This window comes from Pseudopipra pipra, chromosome W (genome assembly GCF_036250125.1).
Source record: "Pseudopipra pipra isolate bDixPip1 chromosome W, bDixPip1.hap1, whole genome shotgun sequence".
In the NCBI taxonomy this organism is placed as follows: Eukaryota; Metazoa; Chordata; class Aves; order Passeriformes; family Pipridae; genus Pseudopipra; species Pseudopipra pipra.
In genome coordinates, this window is record NC_087580.1 from 34,839,567 (window position 1) to 34,865,202 (window position 25,636).

At 49.5% G+C, this 25,636-nt stretch overlaps 1 long non-coding RNA gene and 1 pseudogene across 1 annotated transcript in view; both read left to right on the forward strand.

Moving 5' to 3' along the window:
- The first annotated feature begins 412 nt into the window (after positions 1 to 412).
- Positions 413 to 25,636, forward strand: part of LOC135405703 (uncharacterized) — a 553,771-nt gene continuing 528,547 nt past the window's right edge. The window contains exon 1 of the long non-coding RNA XR_010425962.1: positions 413 to 445. This is a non-coding gene — a long non-coding RNA (uncharacterized LOC135405703). The remainder of the gene's footprint in view (positions 446 to 25,636) is intronic.
- On the forward strand, positions 9,051 to 16,212 carry LOC135404614 (ribosomal oxygenase 2-like; annotated as a pseudogene).

The window sequence follows — 25,636 nt, forward strand, 5'->3', positions numbered from 1 at the left end:
TGGGACCGGCCATTGCAGCGCAGGCCTGCAAAAAGGGAACAGCAGCTCTTTCCACCAGGAAAAAAAGTCTGGAAGCTTTGAGGTGCAGTTGTTGGGGCAGCCTGGGCACTTCTTGGGCAGCAAGAACTTTCTGTGGTAAGACATTTGTCTGTCAGGAATCTTTATCTGGAGTCTATTTTGGATGTTACTTTGACCTATTCATGAGTGGGCTAAAAAAAAAGGAATTAGCAGCCCTTTCCCTCAGGAAAAATAGTCTGGAAGGTTTGACTTTGAGGTTCAGTTGTTGGGGCAGCCTGGGCACTTCTTGGGAGGAAGAGCCTTCTGTGGTGGCACCTTTTCTTTGGAAGGAATCTTCATCTGGACTGAAGTTTTCAGGAGTTGGGACCGGCCATTGCAGCGCAGGGCAGAAAAAATGGAACAGCAGCTCTTTCCACCAGGAAAAAAAGTCTGGAAGCTTTGAGGTGCAGTTGTTGGGGCAGTCTGGGCACTTCTCTGGCAGCAAGAACTTTCTGTGGTGGCACCTTTTGTCTGGCAGGAATCTTCATTTGGATTGAATTTTTCAGGAGGTGGGACCGGCCATTGCAGCGCAGGGCATCAAAAAGGGAACAGCATCTCCTTCCACCAGGAAAAAATGGATGGAAGCTTTGGCTTCAGGTGTAGTTCGTGCAGGCTGGGAACTTCTTGGGCAGGAAGAGCTTCCTGTGGTGGCACCTTTTGTCTGGCAGGAATCTTCAGTTGGATTGAATTTTTCAGGATGTGGGACCGGCCATTGCAGCGCAGGGGAGAAAAAAAGGAACAGCAGCTCTTTTCCTAAGGAAAAAAAGTCTGGAAGCTTTGGCTTTGATGTGCAGTTGTTGGGGCAGCCTGGGCACTTCTTGGGCAGGAAGAGTTTTCTGTGTTAGCACCTTTTGTCTGGCAGGAATCTTCAGGTGGATTCAATTTTTCAGGAGGTGGGACCGGCCATTGCAGCGCAGGCCTGCAAAAAGGGAACAGCAGCTCTTTCCACCAGGAAAAAAAGTCTGGATCCTTTGGCTTTGAGGTGCAGTTGTTGGGGCAGCCTGGGCACTTCTTGGGCAGTAAAGAGCTTTCTGTGGTGGCAACTTTTGTCTGGCAGGAATCTTTATCTGGAGTCTATTTTGGATGTTACTTTGACCTATTCAGGAGTGGGCTAAAAAAAAGGGAATTAGCAGCCCTTTCCCTCAGGAAAAAAATCTGGAAGGTTTGACTTTGAGGTTCAGTTGTTGGGGCAGCCTGGGCACCTCTTGGGCAGAAAGAGTTTTCTGTGCTGGCAACTTTTGTCTGGTAGGAATCTTTATTTGGATTCAATCTTCCAGAAGGTGGGACCGGCCACTGCAGCACAGGGCATCCAAAAGGGAACAGCAGCTCTTTCCACCAGGAAAAAAAGGCTGGATCCTTTGGCTTTGAGTTGCAGTTGTTGGGGCAGCCTGGGCACTTCTTGGGCAGCAAAGAGCTTTCTGTGGTAAGACATTTGCCTGGCAGGAATCTTCAGTTGGATTCAATTTTTCAGGAGGTGGGACAGGTCATTGCAGCGTAGGGCATCAAAAAGGGAACAGCAGCTCTTTCCATCAGGAAAAAAAGGCTGGATCCTTTGGCTTTGAGGTGCAGTTGTTGGGGCAGCCTGGGCACTTCTTGGGCAGCAAGAGTTTTTTCTGTGGTGGCACATTTTCTCTGGCAAGGATCTTCATTTAGATTCAGTTTTTCAGGAGGTGGGACCGGCCATTGGAGCACAGGGCAGAAAAAAGGGAACAGCAGCTCCTTCAATCAGGAAAAAAACTCTGGAAGCTTTGGCTTTGAGGTGCAGTTGGTGGGGCAGCCTGAGCACTGGCGTCAATCACAGAACACTGGGACTGCTCACAGGGCATGATGAAGGAATACAGCAGCAGTGCGGAAAGAGGAGGTAGAAAAATACATTCCTGTATCTAATATACTTCCTCAATTAGAGAAATCGCTAATCTTGTCACATGATTTGTACTGGACCCTTCTAAGGATGTACTTTTGCCCAGACCCTTTGCTCCAGATGTGCCAGCTACACCAAAGGAAACCAGAGAGCATCTCAGCGAAGTCAAAAATCAGCTCTTATGGCACTTGGCACTCCATGGGGTTTAGCACTGGAGCTCAATCTCTCTGGGATGGCTGGGCCAGAACAGTTCATTTAATGAATGGTGCTGTTGCTGAACTTCCCTGGGTATGTTGCAATTGGCTACTGAGGCTGAAAGATTTCCTGTAAGGATTTTTGTCTTTTGAAACTACAGGCTGAATTTGAGGGATAAACTCCAGTATTCTGAAAGTGGAAAGTTGATAAAACAGAAAAGACTGTTTCTTCTACAACAGATTTGAAATAGTCCACTTGTAAAAATCACAAAGCTTGAAGCCTACTCAGCAGAGCTGATTCCTCATCTGCACTGATCATCAGCAACTGGCCTCTCTCCTATTTCAGGGTCTCATCTGTGTACACTGGATTAAGGCCTCCTAACTTCTTAAGAAAAGTAGTGTTATAAGCTCACAGTTCTGGCAAGGTTTCCTTAGCAGATGGGTTGAAAAGCAGAACTTTGTTGCCATGACCAACGAATGCAGAGCCCAAGGTTGTTTGTGGTGCTAGCTTTGCTCCACTCTCTAATAACTTCTGTCCAGATCAGTGCTGGCAACCAGAATTCCAGGTTAACGCTTGTTTCATTTTTCAGGCTTTGCATTTCAAGAATGGGGAGTTGTTATTGGAAACTCTGCCATGGCTGTCAGTAACAGCCTCGGAAAACAGTTTGTCTTATTTCTGAGGGAGAAGTTTCCAACCCAGCTTTGGAGTATGCAAATAGTTGAATGACTTGTTGTACAATTGGAAATAAAAATCAATACATTTGCTCTGATTAATGTCTTAACTTATATTTGGCTAAAGAGTTCTTTTCTTGATACCTTCTTTAAAAAATAGGACCCATAAGCAGAAAGGTGATCTCCTAAAGTGTTGTAACCTTTTAAGTCCACTTGTTGCCACACAACAATAGCATGCCAATATCACATCCAAAGATACAGAATCTTACAGAGATACACACAAATATATACCTATACATATCTATCTATGTATATCTATCTACCTATACATATCTATACATATCTATACAAGTACACACAAGAAAGTTTGGGGTTCCTGATGAGAGTTCTACACGGGTGATGAACAGAGGACTGGTTTGATGTGTCCTACAACTGTGGGGACCATGAATGTAAGCTCTGAGCTTTGATTTACTGTCCTGGTTTGTAACTGCCTGCCTTCCCTTTGGGGGGAACACAGGCCTCTATTTTGCACGGTCTGTTTTGTTTTACTTGGCAGTGTAGACTAGGGGCAGAAGAGTTTTTGGAGCCAAACAGCTCGATGCAGATTCAGTTCCTTTAGTGGTGCCTAAAACTCAGGAGCTGGACTCCACGGTGCCGGTGGGACCCTCCGGACTCAGCACGTTCCATGATTCCATCAAGTCCAACTGTCAGCCCAGCACTGCCCCAGCAACCCCCAAACCACTAAAGCCTGTCAGCCATGGCCAGATGCAGGAGCCTCTGAAACACCTGCCGGGGTGCTGGCTCCGCCCGGGCAACCCATTGCAGTGCCCGAGCCCCCCCGAAAAACACAGGGAGAAACCTTTCTCCAGGAGCTGACCTGAAGCTCCCCTGCCTCAGCCTCGGGCCACGTCCCCCGCTCCTCCCAGCGCAGGCTCCTTTCCAGCAGCCCCCTCGGCAGAAGGCGGCTCAGGGCTCCCCTCTGTCCCCCCGGCCGGCTCCGCTCCGGCCCCGCTCCCGCCACGGCCCCGCTCGGCTCTGCACGGGGAAGGAACGCGCCCAGCCCCGGACAGACACCCCCGGGGGCCGCGCACCGGGGGTCCCTGCCCGGGGGTCACTTGCGGGTCATTCACCGGGGGTCCCTCCCTGGGGTTCCCTCCGCAGGGGTCACTTACCGGGGCTTCTTCCCCGCGGGTCTCTCACTGGGTGTCACTGGGGGTCGCTCACCGGGGGTCGCTCACCAGCGGCCACTCGCCGGGGGGCCGCGCACGGGGGGTCCCTCCCCCGGGGCCGCGCACCGGGGACCACTCGCCGGGGACCACTCGCCGGGGGTCGCTGCCCGGGGGTCGCTGCCCGGGGGTCGCTGCCCGGGGGTCGCTGCCCGGGGGTCGCTGCCCGGGGGTCGCTGCCCGGGGGTCGCTCAGCAGCAGCGCTCCCGCTCCCGGCCCCGCCCGCTCCCACCCAAACCCCACCAACCGCCCCTCTCGGCCCCGCCCCCGCCCCGCCCAATCCCCGCCTCGCCCCGCCCACTCCGCCGCCTCCCATTGGCTGCGCACGTTCGGCCCTGGAGCGAGGAGCGCGCGGGGAGCGTTGCCTGGAAACCGGCGAGGGAATCCCGGGAATCCTCGGGGCGCCGGCGCTGCCCCCCCACTCCTGGAGCGAGCGGCCGTGCCCGCCCGGGAGCGGGCACTCAGCGCCTGGCTGCGGCCGCCACAACGGGCAGGGAAGCAGGCGCGCGGAAGGCGGGCTTCGGGCCCCGGGCAGCGAGGAGCCCTGAAAAGAACAAAAGTGTTGAAAGAGAGGGAACTCATCGCACCATCACAGAACGTGCTGAGGTGGAAGGGACCCACGAGGAGCGTCGAGTCCAAGCCTTTGCTCGGCACAGCACCGACCCCAAGAGTCACACCGTGTGCCTGAACTCTGCCAGCCTTGGTGCTGTGACCACTGCCCTGGGGAGCCTGGTCCAGTGCCAACCACCCTCGGAGGGAAGAACCTTTCCCAAATATCCACCCTAAACCCACGTGAAAAAAACCTATTTGCAACCAAAAAAAAAAAGTTTCTATTTTCTTCCTTCCCCTTCTCCTTATTTAGTGTTTACACAACAGTACTGCAGCGCCCTACTGGCTCAAAACTGAAATACTTGAAGTCCTTGCCGTATAGGCTGGATTTTGTCCCTCAGGCAGAGTCTAATCTGCCTGCAGTCCACCAGGACTGCCAGAGCTTGGGGAAGGGATGGAGGCTATCGCAGGACGGAACAGAGATGCGGAGATATTCCCTGATATTCCACTCTAGAGGCGGCTCAAGAGACAGCCCTGGAGTTGGAAGCACTTGCCTTCGTCACTGGACGATCTTGTCCAGCACCACCGGTCAGATGTGTGGGGTTTATGTCCCACAGCAAATTAAAAACACCACAGCCATTATGTAAATGTGTATTTGTTTGAGTATTCACCCTGATGGTGTTCAGGCAGTTAGGCTGAGGTACTTTGTGGATTTTTGGAACAGAAATAACATCTTTTAAGGGTGTCTGTGACCGGCTGAGGTGCAGGATGTGGCCTCTCTATTTTTAGCATCTGCTGGTACGCCCATCTGTAATGAGAAAACATCCTGTGAGTGTTAATTTAGGTGATGCAACCTTTTAAGTCTGGAGAACTATTTCCTTCTTCAAAGCTTGCTAATTCTCATTTCATGACAGTGACCTATTTTTCACTTTGAATATCCCAACTATTGGTGAGCATTTACATTAAAATATTTGAAGTTTAATAAATTTTGCAAAATGTCCTGGATGTTGAGGGATGTAGTGATGAACTCAGAATTAAAAAGTGGAGATTGTCTTCTTTTTCTTTGAAGCTCACAGGCCTATGAAAAAAAAAGCTTTCTAGAGAAACTTAAATTTTTTTATCTAATTTGTACACATTTCTACAATTAGGACAGCTGTAGGTTCACCCCTGGAAAATCTCTCTGCTGGTAACCCAGCCACATGCTGATTAATCCTTATTTCATGTTCAAGTGACCAGGATATTTTGGTCAGCTGGCGACAGAGCGGTCCAGGTGGTAAAGGAACAAGGACTGAACAGTATGAGCAGCGTTTGCCTTTTTCTCTCCTCCATCCCCCTTTTCTATATATTATACTTTGCCACTTTCTCTGCTCAGCACACAGGAATTTGCTGGATGCATCTATGAATGCAGAACCCACTGGAATCACAACATTTGTTCCAAAGGATCCAGCTAGTGCCAGGGAAGCAGAAGTTATGACTGTGTAACAACCACACTGTGAGGAGGAACAAGACTGAAAAGCACTTTCCGTAAAGGGAAGGATTTGAACTGGTGTTGGAGACGTGCAAAGCTCTGTTATTCTCCCTCCTTAAGTTGTTGACAGGACACAGTCCCCTCTCTTACCTGCCATTGAAAGGTCCTTCTAGTTACACTTATGGCAGTGTAACTTTGTACCAACATCAGCCGTGCACTGTAAGGCTGCTGAGGTTTCCAAAATCCACCTTTTTTATTTCTGCTAGTTCTGCTTCGTATCCTTCAAGCCAGTACACAAGAACAAAGCTTCAGCAAAGCCTACCTAACATTTTCTTTTGTTTCTGACATCATTAGCCAACGTAAACCAAACCATTAACAGGCATCTAAAAATATTTCTGGAAGTTTTCACGTGCTCGGTGAGGATTCCAAAGTTTTCTTTGAGGGAGACTCAGGGAGACTCTAGAAGAAGATTTTTGGTCCAGGAAAAAAAAAATAAATAACGCAGCTGAAGCCCAGGCACCGTTGTATGAAGCAGATTGATTAACCTTAGTGCTGCTGCGTTCCTACTGGAATACACACTGGAATGACACTGGAATGCCGCCGGATTTCCTACTGGCCGCCCGGAAGCGGCTCCTCCCGTGACTCCCAGCGCGGCAGGACCGCCTCCCGCTTCCAGCCGGCACATCCTGCCTGGCCTCGCCTCCCCTGCCCGCCCCGATCCATCCCGGCCCGCCCCGATCCCACGCGATCCTCCCTCCTGCCCGGGTGAGTGCGGGGCCGCGGGACGGGAAGGGGCTGGATGGAGGCGGCGGGAGCCGGGAGGGGGGAGCGGGGACACCGCGTGTCCTCGGAGCCGCTGTGTCCGGCGGTATTCCCGCTGTGCCCGGCACTATTCCCGCTGTGCCCGGCGGTATTCCCGCTGTGCCCGGCGCTGTTCCCGCTGTGCCCGGCGCTATTCCCGCTGTGCCCGGCGGTATTCCCGCTGTGCCCGGCGGTATTCCCGCTGTGCCCGGCGCTATTCCCGCTGTGCCCGGCGCTATTCCCGCTGTGCCCGGCGCTGTTCCCGCTGTGCCCGGCGGTATTCCCGCTGTGCCAGGCGGGATTCCCGCTGTGCCCGGCGCTATTCCCGCCGCTTCCCAGGGAGCTGCCGTGGTGTGGGAGGGAACAGCCCTGGCGGGGAGCAGCTGCTCCCGTGTGGGGTTCTGCGCTGGGGTTTGTCCTCCAGCCCGGCACGGAAGGAATTGGGGGTGCTGGTGGGTGGAAAGTTGGGGCTGAGCTGGCGCTGAGCTCCCAGCCCAGAAATCCGGGCGTATCCTGCATCCCATTCAGCGGGCCGTGGGTGAGGGAGGGGGTTCTGCCCCTCTGCCGCGCTCTGGTGATTCTCCACCTGGAGCGCTGCATCCAGCTCTGGAGCTCCCAGCGTGAGAAGGGCACAGACCTGTTGGATCAAGTCCAGGGAAGGCCAGGAAGATGATGAGAGGGATGGAGCAGCTGCGGAGACAGGCTGGGAGAGTTGGGATGGCTCAATCTGGAGAAGTCTCTGTGGAGACCTCCTTGCAGCCTGTCAGGACTTAAGTGGTGCAAGAAAGATGGAGAGGGACTTTTTATGAGGGCCTGTAGCTGCAGGACAAGGGGCAATGGGTTTAAGCTGAACGGTTTAGGTTTAGACTAAATGTAAGGGAGAATTTTTTTCTGCTGGAGGGTGGTGAGGCATTGGCTCAGGTTGCCCCGAGAAGCTGTGGATGCCCCATCCCTGGCAGTGCTCAAGGCCTGGTTGGATCCTGTTGGATGGGGTTTTGAGCAACTAGATCTTGTGGAAGGTATCCCTGCCCATGGCAGGGGGCTTGGAACAGCTGTAATAACCAGCAGAACGCTACAGAACAGCACGTGTTGTAAATGAAGCTGCGTTCTATGAATAGTAAATATCTGAATGTAACTTCTTTAAATCAGTGTGAATGAGCTGAGAGGTTGGTACAATGGATTTAGGTCTGGAATTCAAAACTGTTAATCCAGGCTTGGTTGCATTTGTGTTGCTGTCATTTGGGGATGTCAGCTTTAGATCTTGGTGCCTTCAGCAGCATCTTCAGATCTTGCTGTCAGTCAGGGACTGATTTGCAGTCTTTAATTTTTTACGCGTTCCCTTGCCTCATGCTGCAGTTGGGAATGTTCATTCTCTCAGGAAGGAGGTGATGTGAATTCCCTCCTGCAGGGCTGAGGTGACCCTCGGTTACTGTTGAGGGACAGGCTGTGCAGGAGCTGCTGATGAAACACTGCCCAGGAGTTAGTGGGCCAGCAAGGGTGTCCTGCTGCACAGAAGAACTTAGTGCTGCATGTAAATACCAGAACTGGAGTTTAAGTTTCAAAATACGGGATCTGTGTAAATAAAAGTATCTCAACAAATTGATAGCATTTCCTATCAAATGGGTGTAGGGAGTAGAGCTGTCATTTTTACTTAGAAATTATGGCATCAGCACGTTCAAACTTCTCAGGTGTTGGCTTTCCAGACTTGCACAGTTACCTACCGTTACTTGATTTTCCCCTTAACTTTCCTGAGAATTTGGCAGCCAAACCATTTGTAGATCTACTTCTTTATTTTGGCATAATGGTACACAATCATACTATCTGCCTGGGAAAAACCAAGTAAATGACTTCCAGCTTTAAAATGAAATGTCTGTGCTTGTATGAAAGAATTCTTTTTGTTCTACATAAACAAAGTTTGACAGCTCGACAAGACTGAAAGCAGAATCTTGGCCTTTTAGTTCTTAAACTGGTCAATTTTACAAGTTTTAAACTTGTAAATGTAGTAATTCCAGAGCATCAACAGGAAGGCCTAACAATGTTCCCTGTCTTCTGTAAAGTGTTAATGCTTTGGAGCAAATAGTGAGGCTCTGAAACCAGAGCTGTTCCCGGGATACTCTGATATCCCACTGGGTAGGGTAAGAGTTGTTGCTCTGGGCCCGTGAGCTCTTGAGGTTGTGTTGCTGGTTGATTGTTTTGGTCCTCTCTCCTCTTGAACAGGAACCATGCCCAAGAAAGGAGGGAAGCATGCTGAAATGGGAAAAGAAACACAGGCACAGTGTAAACGAGCAAAGCTGGAAGCAGCTTGTTCTCCCTCAGTCCTGAGTTTTGAGAACCCAGACAGCCTCTTCGGGAGCTTGATCTCCCCCATCAAAGAAGAGGTGTTTTTCAAGGAGTACTGGGAGCAAAAGCCACTGCTCATCCAGAGCAATGATCCCCTGGTGGCTGCTTACTGCCTGTCCCTGTTCCAGCTGTCAGACTTGAAGGAGCTGTGCAGCCAGGGCCTGTACTATGGGCGAGATGTGAATATCTGCAGTGTGTGAATGGAAAGAAGAAGGTTTTAAATAAAGAAGGCAAAGTGAATTACATGCAGCTGAAGAAGGATTCTGACCAGAAAAAGGCAAGAATACAGTTTCATCAGCCTCAGAGATTTAAGGTGGGATTGTTTCACTGGATATAATTGATGCTGGCTTAATAATGTGGTGTGTTTTGCTTGAGTTGCACTAGACATGGCTTCATCTCTGTCCCCAGGGGAAGTGGTTGACATTGATGACCTGCTGAAATCTTTACATGAGCTGTATTAAAACACAGTTTATACTTTTGCACTGTCCATCATGTTTCACTGCTCTGCAGTAAGAACAAAATCTGATTCATGCTATAATATGTGTAATAATATATTCTTTTTAAAATTTTGCTCTGTCACATAAAAGTTTGGAAACAAAAACAAATGCACAAAATTGATGATTAGGCATCTGTGCTTAAATTATCCCTTCTGCCCCACTGTTTCCTTGTGCAAACTTTGTGGCTTTTGAGCCACTTCCCTTTAATGGAGGGTAAGGTGTGAAACCATGTGAAATATTTCCAGTGTTCTTGCCAGTGAATTGCACCATGGAAAGGTACCAGCCCATTTTAGCTGAGTGTTCTCAGTCCTTGAGTTTGAGAACGAGACAGTGGTGCTGCACAGTTGTGTAAAGGACTTGGATTCTTGGAGGTGCTTTGATTCAGGTAGTCTTGAAGGTGTCAACACAATTGAATTGTGAGGTGGACCCAAATAAGATCCCAAATACAAGCTGAGTCCCAGGTATAGTGTTCCTGGCTGCTGTCAGCTTTAATGGCCAAGCTGCACTTGTGTGGATCTGGTACTTGGCACGTTCTGCTGTTTCCCTTCGGTGCCTTGTGTGTCACATGTGGGGTGTGGATGAGTCAAGTTTGGTTTTGAATATTCCCAAATGATTGGAGTAACTGGTGAAAGGTCTCTAACCTTTGTATGTTCTCTCTGGTGAGAGAATGCAGGTCCTGCATGTGCTTCTTGTCTTATGGTGTTTTGCTGTTTGTGGGATTATTTTCCTCTGTTCAGCCTTGTCTGTCTGGTTGTGCAGCCTAAAGATGGCACAGGGAAGAGAACAAACCCAGGTTGGGGCACCAGACTTTTTGGCTTAGCAATGACTCTCATGGCAGATCCCCTTTGCATCTCCAGTGCTCTCCTTCAGGAGAAACACTGGTCCAGAGCACCTTCCTTCCCAGCCTCTGTGTCCCTGATGTGATCATTCTTCCCAAGCCATGGGGAGGAGGTGGGCTGGGCTTGGCTGAGCTCTTCAGCAAGTAACAGCATCTTTTTTTTTACAGGAGGAGCTGTGGAAGATTCAGGAGAAGCTGGAGTGCTACTTTGGGTCTCTGGTAGGGACCAATGTTTACATCACTCCCCAGGGATCCCAGGGCCTTCCTCCTCACTATGATGATGTTGAGGTAGGACAGCACAACCTTGCCTGTGAAATTGTGCATGGGCTTTTGCTGATGGCAGTGTTTGCTGTTGTGTGTGTGCTTCTAACCCTCCCCCCACTAAACATTATAGGAAAATGCTGGGGTTTTTTATTTGTGTTTCCTTGTAGTCTTTTTTCTTACATATTTTTGCTGAAAATTTACTAATAGTAATATCTAATCATAATAGCATGTAAACTGGGTTTTCCAGACCTGGTATTTCCCTTAGATAAAAAGAGAAGTTTGTTTTCACAGCTGCAGAAGCTTTCTAGCACCTGTTTTTTCATTTTCACTTCATTCAGGCCCCAAGAATTTACAAGTCCTTTTTCCTTTACTAAGTACTTGCTCTTTCTCCAGCTGGACTGTAACAGCAGACTGGTTGTGCTTGTTGGCCCTGCTGTTTTTAAGAAGTTACTGATATGATGAATTCCTGTGGTCCAAATGCATTTTAAATCAGCTTCTAAAAGAAACATACAAATATACACTGCGTTATAAAGAAAAAATTGGACTATCCCACTTAAACCAAATCAAAAAATCCAATCCTTATAGGTATATTTTGCTTTTTAATATTTTCATTTCCATTCAATACACCTGGAGTTTCATTTTCCTTATGCTTGTTATTCAGCAGCCTCACATCCAGCATTTCTAACTCATGCCATCTACCCCCATTGGGCACCCTAAGGAGGTTTCTGATGCTCTGTTGGGGATAAGCCTCTTTCACCTGAAATTTTGGCTATTTGTGTGGCAGATGTTCCTTTTGGGTTAGTTCTCTAGCACTTACTTAAGTGACTGGAGAGAAACAGGGATTTCCAAATGCCTGCCTTAGGATAAAGCAGATCCCACTTCACAACTCCTCTGTCTGTTGTCTCTAAACAGAGACAAAAAAATTAGTTCAAATTTAAATTTCTCTGAATTGTAGCTATCTAAAAATTAATGTGAAAGGAATTACTTCCTTATGGATTTGGATTTATGGTCTTTTGCAGGTGTTTATCCTTCAGCTGGAAGGCGAGAAACACTGGCGGCTCTATAAACCAAGGGTGCCTTTAGCTCGGGAATATGATGTGGAATCAGAAGATAGGATTGGGAATCCCACACGTGAGTTCATATTAAAGGTATGAGAATTTCACTGCTTTAGGTGGTCTGGGCTGTGATTGCCAGAAAAGTTAAAAGTGGTCCATTTCTTGCAGACAGTGATTGTGGCTGTGAAACTGAGGGGAGGGTTTGCACACTGCGAGCACGAGAAATTTGGGTGATAGTTGTCTGTATCCTTTTTTAAAGGTATCCTTTGCTTCTAGTATTTAAATAATGGGCCAAAACCCCCAGTTATTTCTGTAAATTGACTAGTACTCTCCAGGTTGGGCACCCTGACTCCTAGGTCATGTTTGTGGAGTTGTGTGCAGAAAAAACACTGGGTTTGTGTATGGTTATAAAACATTTTTATGCTTTTACATGCTGCCTGTAATCCCTCAGGCTAATCCTTCTGTGCACTGAGACTTACTGCTGCACTGAACATTGTCACTGTTCTGGTGAATGAGATTTAAATATTTATCCTTGGCTGATAAAGAAAAGCATGAACCAAACCCCATATAAACTTGCTGTATTAATTGCTCTTCCTTTTTCCAAACGTGAAATTCAAGTGTTTGGTTGGTGGTTGATTTTTGGAATAAAAGGAACATTTCATGAAGATTACTGAGTGTCAGCAGGGAATCTGGTGCTTGTCCTGTTCTGTTTGACCTGCTTTTGAAGTGTTACTTGTCCAGCTGGTGGTGCTGCTCCATGTTGGAATCCTCAGGAGTTTCTCTGCCTTTTGGCCTGTTATGGAGCCTCTCTCTGCTCTTCTCAGTGTGCAGAGCTGCATTTGGGCGTAGGTGTTTTAGGAATAGTGTGACATGTTGGATGGTGTAGGTGTTTTAGGAATAGTGTGACCCATTGGATGGGATGCTGACATCATGAGCTGTGTTGTTTGACAGAGGGGAATATTCAATCGTCATCGTGTACTGGGTGATGCAAAGTCTAGTAAATTACAGCTCCCTTTTTCATTTCTGGAATATTTTGGACCAGACTTCAGTGCCTTTCATTTTTATGGAATAATGATGGGCTTAAAAGTTATCCAAGTTTTTAATTTATTTTTCTTCTGTTTGCTGTTGTTCCCTTCCTGTGACCCATTTCTTCTGGGTGGCTGGTGTCAAAGTTTGGTTGTCTCTTTGTGGCTGCCTCTGAGAGGGATGCTGTTGTTTGACTCTATTTCCTCCCTAAACATCTTTCTAGAATATTTCCTTTCTCCATCTTTCAAATGAAGAGAATTCAGAATACTCTTGGTTGGTGTAGTCCCCACTCTGGTAAGGAAGGCAGTTTTCTTTGACTGTGCTGTCCAACTCTATAGGTGTTTACAGGACAAGCCATAAGTAAACTTTGATTTCCTTCTTGGAGGCAATTTTATGTGCTTTACACCTTTCTTGCCTTGACTTTCCTTATCTAGTTTTTTTTCAGTGTGGAGTTTTAATTTACATAGGTGAGAAGAAAGATAGGGAGGAGGAGGAGGAAGGTCGTACCTGTTTTTTAAGTGCTTTAACTGAAAATCTCAGACAACAGTATTGTAACAGATTACCATTTTTATAGAGTATTTGGCTTTTCTCGTGGAATACTAGCCTTTTCTTTTGATGTGATCTGACCAAATCCCCATTTCACTGCTCCTCTGCCAGCCCACTGTGTTGCCAGCAGGTCCATCTCAGCTGCTTCTTTGTCCTCTTCCTGCAGCTCAGTGGGAGTCTGTGTGTTCTGTGATGTTAAAAAGCTTGTTTCACGTTTTCAGCAAATATTGACAGCAGGTTGGAAAGTTTAAGGTTCTGAACTTCTGGCTTAGTGTTCTTTATGTTATTCAAGTGTACATTGCAGGGCTGCTCCATTTTGTGATTCTAAAGGATATATATTGTCAGACTGTCTGCTCAGAGAGTATTTTCTCTGACTGCAGTAAGGTTTGACCTGGTGCCCTAAATATATCAATTTTCTTGCAGCCAGGTGACTTCCTGTACTTCCCAAGAGGGACCATCCACCAAGCTGACACTCCTCTTGGGACCTCCCATTCCACACACGTGACCATCAGTACCTACCAAAACAAGTAATTATTCTTTATCTTTTGTTTTGTGTGGCTTTCCTCTGCCAGTGATGTGTGTGAGTAGTGCAGACCTGAGATGTGGTGAAGTTTTGGGGCTTGGGGGAAGGAGGGGAGCAAGAAGACTGTTGTTGTTTGAAGCAGCCTGTTTGAGAGGTTTTCATGCAGCAAGCTTGATTGCTTTTTAATTGCTTATTTTATTATTTACCAGCTGTAGGCTTTAATGTGGAAAATGCTACAACTGCAAACTCACTTCTATATTTAAACAAATCTCTCATCAGTGGCTGAAGTCACTGTTCATTTCATAGCTCAGATAAAGAGTCATGAGTTACTCCTTTCATCATGTTTTCTCCTGTATTTGATAGTCACCTGCACTAATCTTCTGACAGATTTGCTGCCAATTCTTCCTTGCAAACATTTTCTGCTTATCTGTGTTTTTTTTTGTCTCCTACCCCATGTATGCAAGTCAGATTTCTTATGACACACTCCCAGTCCTTGTGCCCACACTGTTATCACACAGGGAAATGTTCTTGCCAACCTGATCAGCCTCCCAGATGCTGGGTTTGGAGCCATTGGTCTGAGTTAGGAATTAGGAAGGGCAGAACAAGTTTGGGCATATTCTAGATAACTGTGAGATGAATCTCTAACCACCAGCTGTGCCATTCTGGAAGCCAGGATGGGCTGGTAACTCTTCATCTGGCCACTCCTCCAACATGGAGAGAGGGTTAAGAGGAAGCTGCTCAAAGGTGTCAGTCTTCTTAAAAGTTGGGTTCAGATTATTTCAATTTACACATGTGTTCTTTTCTTCAGAAGGTAAAAAACAACTAACCCAAAAAAACAGGAGAGGGAAAGGAAAAGCTGCTCTTCTTCCAAGGTTAAAAAGTGGAGTCATGCCCCGTTAAGGCTGTTGGTAATGAAGTGCTGACATCCTGCCTCTGCACCTCCTGTCAGCAAGTGCAGGGAAAACAAGCAGGAGTCCTGGTGCAGGCTGCTGTTCTGACTTGTAGATGGAAGTATGATCTGGAAGCATTTCCTTGGCAAATTGAAGAGAAATCCTTGAAAGCAGCTGTGGAGGAAGTGCTGGTGGAGGCGGCACTTCCAGGTATTTTCAGGTTTGTCTGGGCCAGATCCCAGCAGGAGAGAAGTGTGCACATGTGGGATAAGCAGGGCAGTTTGGAAAAGCAGTGAGTAGCTGGAGACAGTTGCTGGCAGATGGAGACTCTGGGGGCAAAAGAAGGGAAGTAGTGAGGAGTAGATGTCTAATTCCTTTCACTGGCCAGAGTTCTTCCCTCCCACTGTGCAGCAGACAGTGGAACACTTGAGTGGAGATGATAAAAAAAATATTGAGAGTACAAAAAGTGGCACTTTTTCTTTTTCCTAAACTAAAGTAGTGTCTAGAGATCAGAGCTGACAGCCAGGAGTGCTGAGGGAGAACAAGAGCAGAGGGTGAGGTGTATGTTGGAGGACAGGCCCTGCCCTGCTGCCTGCCCTGGGTGGGTGGGAGTTCTGCTGGCAGCCCTGGATGTTTGTCCATTAAATCAGCCTCAGGGTGTGGGAGGGAAGAAGGTCCCCCATGGACAGGGCAGCACTTTGGCGTGAGCCTCTTCCTGCCCAGGTCGACTCAAGCTGGGCACAGAAGGTGCAGGCAGGAGTAGGATCCTCCCTCTCCTCCTCTGGTTTATTGGTACAAGTGGGGAACAGAAGCACAGGGATCAAAGCCAGTGTTTTTGGTTAAGTATGTAGGCTAAGAATGGGGATTTAATGCAAACTAGACACCTACAAACTGCCTGTCAGGTGTCATTAAAATCCCTGCAGGCATCTTGGTTTTGGGGTCTTAATTAAGTTTCTAGTCAAGCTGAAAACTGATGCCCTGTTGGATTTGATAACCCTGGGTACGTTTCCTCCTTCAATAGAAATGTCTCAAAAGCACATGGAGTGACAAAACCAACCCCCCACACTTCACTGTCTGCAGTGGGGCTCTATGTGCCTGTGGCTGGATGATAAAGACCCCAGGAGGAACTCATCAATCCCTTCAGCTGCAGTCACTGATAAATGGCAAGCACCTGGAAGCAGAAGAAACTGGACCCTTCTCAAGCCCTTCTCAAGTTGTGATGCCTGTTTTATTTCAGTGCAGCTATTTCAGGAACTTTTTTTTTTGTTGTTGTTTCTTCCTGTCCATCAGCTCTTGGGGAGATTTCTTGCTGGATGCAGTTCCTGGCCTGGTGTTTGACACAGCAAAAGGTGACGTGGCGCTGCGGACGAGCATCCCGAGGCAACTGCTGATGCTGAGGGAATAATGGTGAACCCTGGTGGAACTTCAGCACTTGATCTGCTCTGAAGGCTCAGTGCAATGGCACTGCCTTGTCTGGCAGCCCAGCCACTTCTTTTGAAGTCTTCAGGATGACTCTTCTGAGGTTGGCTCCATCTCAAGCATTGCCTAATTCATTACACTGCTTTTCTTTCCTGTCACAGTGTCCTTGTATGGCTTGTTTCCTTCTAAAAGTAATGCTGTTTGCTTGGGATCTGTCAGACAGGCATAATTCCTCTGAGGCCAAGCTTTTCAGTCTTTAAAAGTGAGTGGATCTGTAAATTGTTGTGTGACCTCTTTATGGTGATCCTGTCGTGCTGATCAGCTCCAGGAGGAACAAGTGTCTCTTCAACTGCATTTGCTTGTCCTAAAGGACATTGCAGTAGCCCCAGAGCAAGGGAAAGTGAGCTTTCATGGGGAATGTGTAAAACAAACCAAGGTGGCTGTTTTGGGACTAAGTGTTAACCTTGCAGAGATAAAAGAGGAGTGTCTGGTGTGACTCCGATTCCTTGGCTCCAGGTGGGTTTTGAAGTTACTAAAACTGGCTGATGCCATGGTAGAGCTGCTGCTAACTCTGCTCCTCTTGGGACTTTTAGTATTTTCTGGTAGGCAAAGATCCCAGTCCAGCATCAGCTTCATGTGCCGTGAGGCCCCACGTGTGTGTTTGCTCCCCGTGTCTAGTGGGAGAGATGACACTCCCTTGGAGTGGAATAAAGATTATCCTAGACTGGAACTGGCAGCTGTGATAAACTGTATCCTGAGAGCATTTAACTGGCAGCAGTTTTCCCTGGGCTCTAGCTTGCTATTTATTATAGTTATTTGCAGACAGGAAAGGTGAGAGAATTAAAAAATCTCCTTCTCCTTGCCCCCTCCACAACCAGTTTGAGGACATGTGGGTGTTGAAACACAGCTTAACAAACAGTCCAGCCTTGAGAGAGTGGGGAGAGCACAGGGGGGCTAAATGGCCTCTACAGGTCTTGATAATAGGGGGTTTTTTTTCTATTCTTTGTATTTAAGAACAGGAATAATTTATAAAAATAGGTTTTCTCAAGAGAGGGAATTCTGCAGGTTGCAGCTGCTGCTGCTGTGGCTGCATTTAGTCTTCACTTCTGGGTTATTTCTGTACCCAAGCAGGTGCCAGGGGCACTGCTGAGTTGTTCCACAACACTGATCCATGCATCTTGCATTATGCTGTGTTTATACTGCTTCTTATCCATGAAGGTTTTTTTAGTAAGAAATTGTAGAAGTGCTTTTTATCTCACTTAAAAAAAAAAAAAAAAAAGGGGGCAGGACACACAGCAAAGATTATCTTGTACAGTTTGGGGTTTGTTTGGAGGAATTGAACTGGGAGTGATACTGGGAGTGAACTGGGAGCACTGGGAGAGATACTGGGATGGAACTGGGAGCACTGGGAGGGAACTGGAAGCACTGGGAGGGAACTGGGAGCACTGGGAAGGAACTGGGAGCACTGGGAATGAACTGGGAGCACTGGGAGGGGAGTGGGAGTGAATTGGGATGGAACTGGGAGCACTGGGAGGGGAGTGGGAGTGAATTGGGATGGAACTGGGAGCACTGGGAGGGAACTGGGGGAACTTGGGGGGAACTGAGAGTGAACTGGGAGTGAACTGAGGGCACTGGGAGAGATACTGGGATGGAACTGGGAGCACTGGGAGAGACCTGAGAGCACTGGGAGGGAACTGAAAGCGCTGGGAATGAACTGGGAGCACTTGGAAGGAACTGGGAGCATTTGGAAGGAACTGGGATGGAAGTGGAGGGGAACTGGAAGCACTGGGATGAAACTGGGAGTGCTGGGGGGGAACTGGGAGCACTGGGGATGGAACTGGGAGTGAACTGGGAGGAACCTGGAAGCACTGGGATGAAACTGGGAGCACTGGGGGGGGGGAAATGGGAGGGAACTGGGAGGGAACTGGAAGCACTGGGGGGAACTGGGAGTGCTGGGGGGGGGACTGAGAGTGAACTGGGAGTGAACTGAGTGCACTGGGAGGGAACTGGGAGCGTTGGGAGGGAACTGGGAGAGATACTGGGATAGAACTGGGAGCACTGGGAGGGAATTGAGAGTGATACTGGGAGTGAACTGGGAGCAATGGGAGAGATACTGGGATAGAACTGGGAGCACTGGGAGGGACTGGAAGCACTGGGAGAGGAGTGGGAGTGAACTGGGATGGAGCTGGGAGCACTGGGATGGAACTGGGAGAACTTGGGGGAACTGAGAGTGAACTCGGAGAGAACTGGGAGCACTGGGAGAGATACTGGGATGGAACTGGGAGAGACCTGAGAGCACTGGGAGGGAACTGGGTGCACTGGGAGAGATACTGGAATGGAACTGGGAGCATTGGGAGGGAACTGTGATGGAACTGGGAGGGAACTGGCAGCACTGCCGGGGGTAACTGGGACGGAACTGGGAGCAGTGGGAGAGAACTGGGAGAGAACTGGGAGGGAACTGGGAGCACTGGGATTTGGGATCCAGGGGCGGAGGGAAGCAAAGAGCCGCCATTTCCCTTTGCCAGGACTACAATTCCCGTGATGCCCCGCGCGCGGGGGGCGCAGGCGCGGCTTTCCCACCGCCCCGGCTGCACTGCGCAGGCGCAACGGCGGAGTCCTCGTCAGGGAACTGCGACTCCCATGAGGCCTCGCGCGATCCGCCATTTTCTTTCCGCCGCAGCGCCCCCTGCCGGCCCGGCGGACCGACCCCGGGGAAAGGGGATCTTAATGCCCCAGAGACTGTACTGGGAGCACTGGGAGAAACTGGGAGGCACTGGGAGAAACTGGGGGTAACTGGGAGTGAACTGAGATGGAACTGGGAGCACTGGGAGGCACTGGGAGGCACTGGGATAAACTGGAAGGCACTGGGAGGCGCTGGGAGGGAACTAGAAGCACTGGGATAAACTGGGAGGGACTGGGAGGCACTAGGGGGAACTGGGAGCATTGGGAGGGAACTGGGAGCACTGGGAAGGAACAGGGAGTACTGGGAGGGAACTGGGAGCACTGGGAGGGAACTGGGAGCACTGAGAGGGAACTGGGAGCACTGGGAAGGAAATGGGAGTAATACTGGGAAGGAACTGGGAGTGAACTGGGAGGAGAACGGGGAGCACTGGGATGGAACTGGAAGCACTGGGGGGAACTGGAAGTAACCTGGAATATACTGGGAGCACTGTGAAGGAACTGGGAGCACTGGAGTGAACTGGGAGCACTGGGGGGGGGACTGAGAGTGAGCTGAGAGGGAACTGGGAGCACTGGGAGGGGACTGAAAGCACTGGGAGAGAACTGGGAGCACTGGGGTGGAACTGGCAGCACAGGGGGGGAACTGGGAGTAAACTGGGAGTAAACTGGGAGCACTGGGGGGAAACTGGGAGTGAACTGGGATATACTGGGAGCACTGGGAATTAACTGGAAGCACTGGAAGGGAACTGAGAGCACTGGGAGGGGGAACTGGGAGCACTGGGAGGGAACTGGGAGCACTGGGGGGGGGCTGAGAGAGAACTAGAAGGGAACCTGGACGGCACTGGGAGTGAGCTGGGATGGAACTGGGAGCACCGGAGGGGGGAACTGGGAGCACTGGGAGGGAACCGAGGGCGCTGGAAGAGATACTGGGATGGCACTGGGCAGCCATGACCCGCCTCGAGGACTACAACTCCCGTGGCGCCCCGCGCGAAGGCGGGGCAAAGGCCGTGACCGCGCTCTGATTGGGTGCGCTTGGTCATGTGACGTCGGCGCACGCGCACAGCGTCTCGCTGCTTTGCGCAGGCGCGGCGGCTGCGAGCTCGTGAGGTGACTACAACTCCCATGATGCCCCGCGCGGTCCGCCATTTTCTTTCCCGCCGCAGCGCCTCTTCCGGCCCGGCGGACCGACCCCGGGGAAAGGGGATCTTACTACCCCTCCCGAACCCCAGAGACTGTACTGGGAGCCACTGGAAGGGCACTTCGAGGGGACTGGGACAAACTGGGAGGGACTGGGAAGAGGTTGGGGGCGACTGGGACGAACCGGGCCGAATCGGCAGCGCTTAGTCCCACCCCCCGATCCCTATTGGTCAGATCATCCCGCGCCCCGAGCTCCCATTGGTCCGATGTAAAACCGTTGCCGCTCCCCCTGTTGTCCCGCCCCTGCTCGCTTCCCATTGGCCGGCTCTTACATCACCCCTCTCTCCCATTGGCTGGCGCCAGGGGGCGTGGCCACGCGGCGCGGCGGGAAAACAGTGAGGGGAGCCGAGGGGGGGAGGAAGAATTTGGGGTAAAATCGGGGGAAAATGGGGTCGAAAACGGGCGGGAGCGGCGGGGAAGGGGCGGGGAGAGGGGGTTAAAGGGAGCCCGGGGGGGTTTACGGGGGTCTGGGAGGGGAAAAGTGGGTTTGAGGGGGTAAAACGGCGGGTTTGGGGTTCCGTGAGGGCCTTGGGGGGGGGGGGAGGTTTGGGGGGTCCCTGAGGGGCTTTTGGGGCTCTGGGGGGGTTTTGTGCGGTCCTGGGTGGGTTTTTGGGGTCTTTGAGTGTCTTTTAGGGGTCCTGGGTGGGTTTTGGGGGCCCTGAGTGTCTTTGGGGGTCCCTGAATGTCTTTTGGGGTCTCTGAGTGACTTGTTGGGGTCCCTGAGTGTCTTTTGGGGGGTCCTGGAGGGTTTTTTGGGGTCCTTGAGGGTCTTTGGGGGTCCCTGAGCATCTTTTGGGGGTCCCTGAATGTTTCTTGGGGGATCCTGGGTGGATTTTTGGGGTCCCTGAGTGTCTTTTGGGGGGTCCTGGGAAGGTTTTTGGGGTCCCTGAGTGTCTTTTAGGGGTCCCTGAGTGATTTTTGGGGGTCCCTGAGTGTCTTTTGGGGGGTCCTGGGGGTGTTTTGGGGGTCTTTGAGTGTCTTTTGGGGGTCCCTGAGTGTCTTTTGGGGTCTCCTGGGAGGTTTTGGGGGGTCCCTGAGTGTCTTTTGGGGGGTCCTGGGGGTGTTTTGGGGTCCCTGAGTATCTTTTGGGGGTCCCTGAGTGTCTTTTGGGGTCTCCTGGATGGATTTTGGGGTCCCTGAGTGTATTTTGGGGGGTCCTGGAGGGATTTTGGGGGTCCCTGAGGGCCTTTTGGGGTCTCCTGGGAGGTTTTTGAGGTCCCTGAGTGTCTTTTGGGGGTCTCCTGGGAGGTTTTTGGGGGTCCCTGAGTGTCTTTTGGGGGTCCCTGAGCATCTTTTGGGGGGTTCTGGGGGTGTTTTGGGGGTCCCTGAGTGATTTTTGGGGTCCCTGAGTGTCTTTTGGGGTCTTCTGAGGGTGTTTTGGGGGTCCCTGAGTGCTTTTTGGGGGTCCTGGAGTTATTTTAGGGGTCCCTGAGTGTCTTTTGGGGGTTTTTGGGGGTCCCTGAGTGTCTTTTGGGGGTCCCTGAGTGTCTTTTGGGGTCTCCTGGGAAGGTTTTGGGGGTCCTTAAATGTCTTTTTGGGGTCCCTGAGTGTCTTTTTAGGGTCCCTGGGGGCCTTTTGGGGGTCCCTGAGCATCTTTTGGGGTCTTTGAGTGTCTTTTGGGGAGTCCTGGATGGGTTTTGGGGGTCCCTGAGCATCTTTTGGGTATCCTGGGGGTGTTTTTGGGGTCCCTGAGTGTCTTTTGGGGTATCCTGGGGGTGTTTTTGGGGTCCCTGAGCATCTTTTTGGGGGTCCCTGAGTGATTTTTGGGGTCCCTGAGTGTCTTTTGGGGTCTCCTGAGGGGATTTTGGGGGTCCCTGGGTGTCTTTTGGGGGTCCCTGAATGTTTTTTGGGGGATCCTGGGGGTGTTTTGGGGGTCCCTGAGTGATTTTTGGGGGTCCCTGAGTGTCTTTTGGGGTCTCCTGGGAAGGTTTTTGGGGTCCCTGAGTGTCTTTTTGGGGTCCCTGAGCATCTTTTTGGGGTCCCTGACTGATTTTTGGGGTCCCTGAGGGCCTTTTCAGGGGTCCTGGATGGATTTGGGGGGTCCCTGAGTGTCTTTTGGGGTCTCCTGGGGGTGTTTTGGGGTCCCTGAGTGTCTTTTGGGGGTCCCTGAGTGTCTTTTGGGGTCTTTGAGTCTCTTCTGGGGGGTCCTGGGGAGGTTTTTGGGGTCCCTGAGTGTCTTTTGGGGTCTCCTGGGTGGATTTTGTGGGTCCCTGAGCATCTTTTTGGGGTCCCTAAGTGTCTTTTGGGGTCTCCTGGATGGATTTTGGGGTCCCTGAGTGTCTTTTTGGGGTCTCCTGGGAGGTTTTTGGGGTCCCTGGGTGTCTTTTGGGGGTCCTGGGGGTGTTTTGGGGGTCCCTGAGTGATTTTTGGGGTCCCTGAGTGTCTTTTGGGGGTCCCTGAGTGTCTTTTTGGGGTCCCTGAGCATCTTTTTGGGGTCCCTGACTGATTTTTAGGGTCCCTGAGTGATTTTTGGGGTCCCTGACCGATTTTTGGGGTCCCTGCCCATTTTTAGACCCCCTTTTCTTCCCCCTCCAGCCCCCCCAAAAAAATGTCCCACGAGGAGCCTCCGCCGCTTCCAGGTGAGTTTTTTCCCCCCCAAAACCCCCCAAAAACTCCCAAAATCACCCCAAAACCCCCCTAAATTTTTTGGGGGGGTCTCTTTTTGTGTCTCCCCCCAAAAAACAGGCGAAGCCCCCCCGGTCCTGACTCGGCTGCTGCAGATTTTGGGGGACGAGGGGCTGAGACCCCAAGTCAGGAAGGAGCTGCACAAGGTTTGGGGGGACCCCAAAAAAATTTGGGGGGGTCTGGGGGGAATTTTGGGGTCTCTGAGGGGATTTTGGGGGGTTTTTGAGGGGATTTTTGGGGGTTTTGAGGGGATTTTTGGGGGTTTTGAGGGGATTTTGGGGGTCTCTGAGGGGATTTTTGGCGCCATTTTGTGGGGTTTGGGCGCCATTTTGTGGATTTTTGGGGTCATTTGGTGGATTTTTGGGGGTTTTTAGTGGATTTTGGGGGTCCTTGAGTGGATTTTGGGGGGTTTTGAGTGGATTTTGGGGGGTTTTGAGTGGATTTTTGGGGGTTTTTAGTGGATTTTGGGGGTTTTTTAGTGGATTTTTGGGGTCTCTGAGGGGATTTTTGGCGCCATTTTGTGGGGTTTGGGCGCCATTTTGTGGATTTTTTGGGGCCATTTTGTGGATTTTTGGGGTCATTTGGTGGATTTTTGGGGTTTTTTAGTGGATTTTTGGGGTTTTTTAGTGGATTTTTGGGGGGGGTTTAGTGGATTTTTGAGGTCTCTGAGTCAATTTTTGGGGTCTCTGAGTGAATTTTTGGGGTCTCTGAGTGAATTTTTGGGGTCTCTGAGTCAATTTTTGGGGTCTTTTAGTGGATTTTGGGGGTTTTTTAGTGGATTTTTGGGGTCATTTTGTGGATTTTGGGGGTCTTTGAGGGGATTTTGGGGGGCTTTTGAGTGGATTTTTGGGGGTTTTGAGGGGATTTTTGGGGGGTTTTTAGTGGATTTTTGGGGTCTCTGAGGGGATTTTTGGCGCCATTTTGTGGGGTTTGGGCGCCATTTTGTGGATTTTTGGGGTCTCTGAGGGGATTTTTGGGGGTTTTTAGTGGATTTTTGGGGGTTTTTTAGTGGATTTTTGGGGTCCTAGAGGGGGATTTTGTGGTCATTTTATGGATTTTTGGGCTCATTTGGTGAATTTTTGGGGTTTTTTAGTGGATTTTTGGGGTCTCTGAGGGGATTTTTGGCGCCATTTTGTGGGGTTTGGGCGCCATTTTGTGGATTTTTGGGGTCTTTTAGTGGATTTTTGGGGTCATTTTGTGGATTTTTTGGGTCTTTTAGTGGATTTTTGGGCTCATTTGGTGGATTTTGGGGGTCCTTGAGGGGATTTTGGGGGGTTTTTAAGTGGATTTTTGGGGGTTTTGAGGGGATTTTTGGGGGGTTTTTAGTGGATTTTTGGGGTCTCTGAGGGGATTTTTGGCGCCATTTTGTGGGGTTTGGGCGTCATTTTGTGGATTTTTGGGGCCATTTGGTGGATTTTTGGGGTTTTTTAGTGGATTTTTGGGGATTTTGAGTGGATTTTTGGGGGGTTTTTAGTGGATTTTTGGGGTCTCTGAGTGAATTTTTGGGGTCTCTGAGTCAATTTTTGGGGTCTCTGAGTCAATTTTTGGGGTCGTTTTGTGGATTTTTTGGGTCTTTGAGTGGATTTTTGGGGATTTTTAGTGGGTTTTGGGGTCTTTTAGTGGATTTTTGGGTTTTTTAAGTGGATTTTTGGGGGGGTTTTAGTGGATTTTTGGGGTCATTTTGTGGATTTTTGGGGTCCTTGAGTGGATTTTGGGGGGTTTGGAGTGGATTTTTGGGGGGTTTTAGTGGATTTTTCGGTTTTTTTAGTGGATTTTTGGGGTCATTTTGTGGATTTTTCGTGTCCTTGAGTGGATTTTTGGAGTTCTTGAGTGAATTTTTGGGGTTTTTTTAGTGGATTTTTGGGTTTTCTTAGTGGATTTGGGGTGTTTTTTAGTGGATTTTTGAGTTCTTTGAGTGGATTTTTGGGGTCTCTGAGTGGATTTTTGGCGCCATTTTGTGGATTTTTGGGGTCATTTTGTGAATTTTTGGGGTCTCTGAGTGAATTTTTGGGGTCTTTTAATATATTTTTGGGGTCTCTGAGGGGATTTTTGGGGTCCTTACGTGGATTTTTGGAATTTTTTAGTGGATTTTTGGGGTCTCTGAGGGGATTTTTGGGGTCATTTTGTGCATTTTTGGGATTTTTAGTGGATTTTTGGGGTCTCTGAGTGGATTTTGGGGGTCTTTTAATGGATTTTTTGGGTCTTTTAATGGATTTTTGGGATCTCTGAGTGAATTTTTGGGGTCTTTTAGTGGATTTTTGGGGTCTTTGAGACATTTTTAGGGTCATTTCTTGGATTTTTAGTGGGTTTTTGGGGGTTTTAGTGGATTTTTGGGACCTTTAATTGGATTTTTGGGGTCTCTGAGTGGATTTTTGGGATCTTTAAATTGATTTTTAGAGTCTCTGAGTGGATTTTTGGAGTCATTTCGTGGATTTTTGGGGTCCTTGAGTGGACTTTTGGGGTCATTTTGTGGATTTTTGGGGTCTCTGAGTGGATTTTTGGGGTCGTTTTGTGGATTTTTGGGGTCTCTGAGTGAATTTTTGGGGTCTTTTAATATATTTTTGGGGTCTCTGAGGGGATTTTTGGGGTCCTTGAGTGGATTTTTGGGGTTTTTTAGTGGATTTTTGGGGTCATTTTGTGGATTTTTGGGGTCTCTGAGTGGATTTTTGGGGTCATTTCATGGCTTTTAAGGATCTTTGAGTGGATTTTTGGGGCTTTTTTTGTTGATTTCTGGGAACTTTAAATTGATTTTTAGGGTCTCTGAATGGATTTTTGGGGTCATTTCATGGATTTTTAGGGTCCTTGAGTGGATTTTTGGGGTCTCTGAGTGAATTTTTGGGGTCTCTGAGTGGATTTTTGGGTCATTTTGTTGATTTTCGGGATCTTTAAGTGGATTTTTGGGGTCCTTG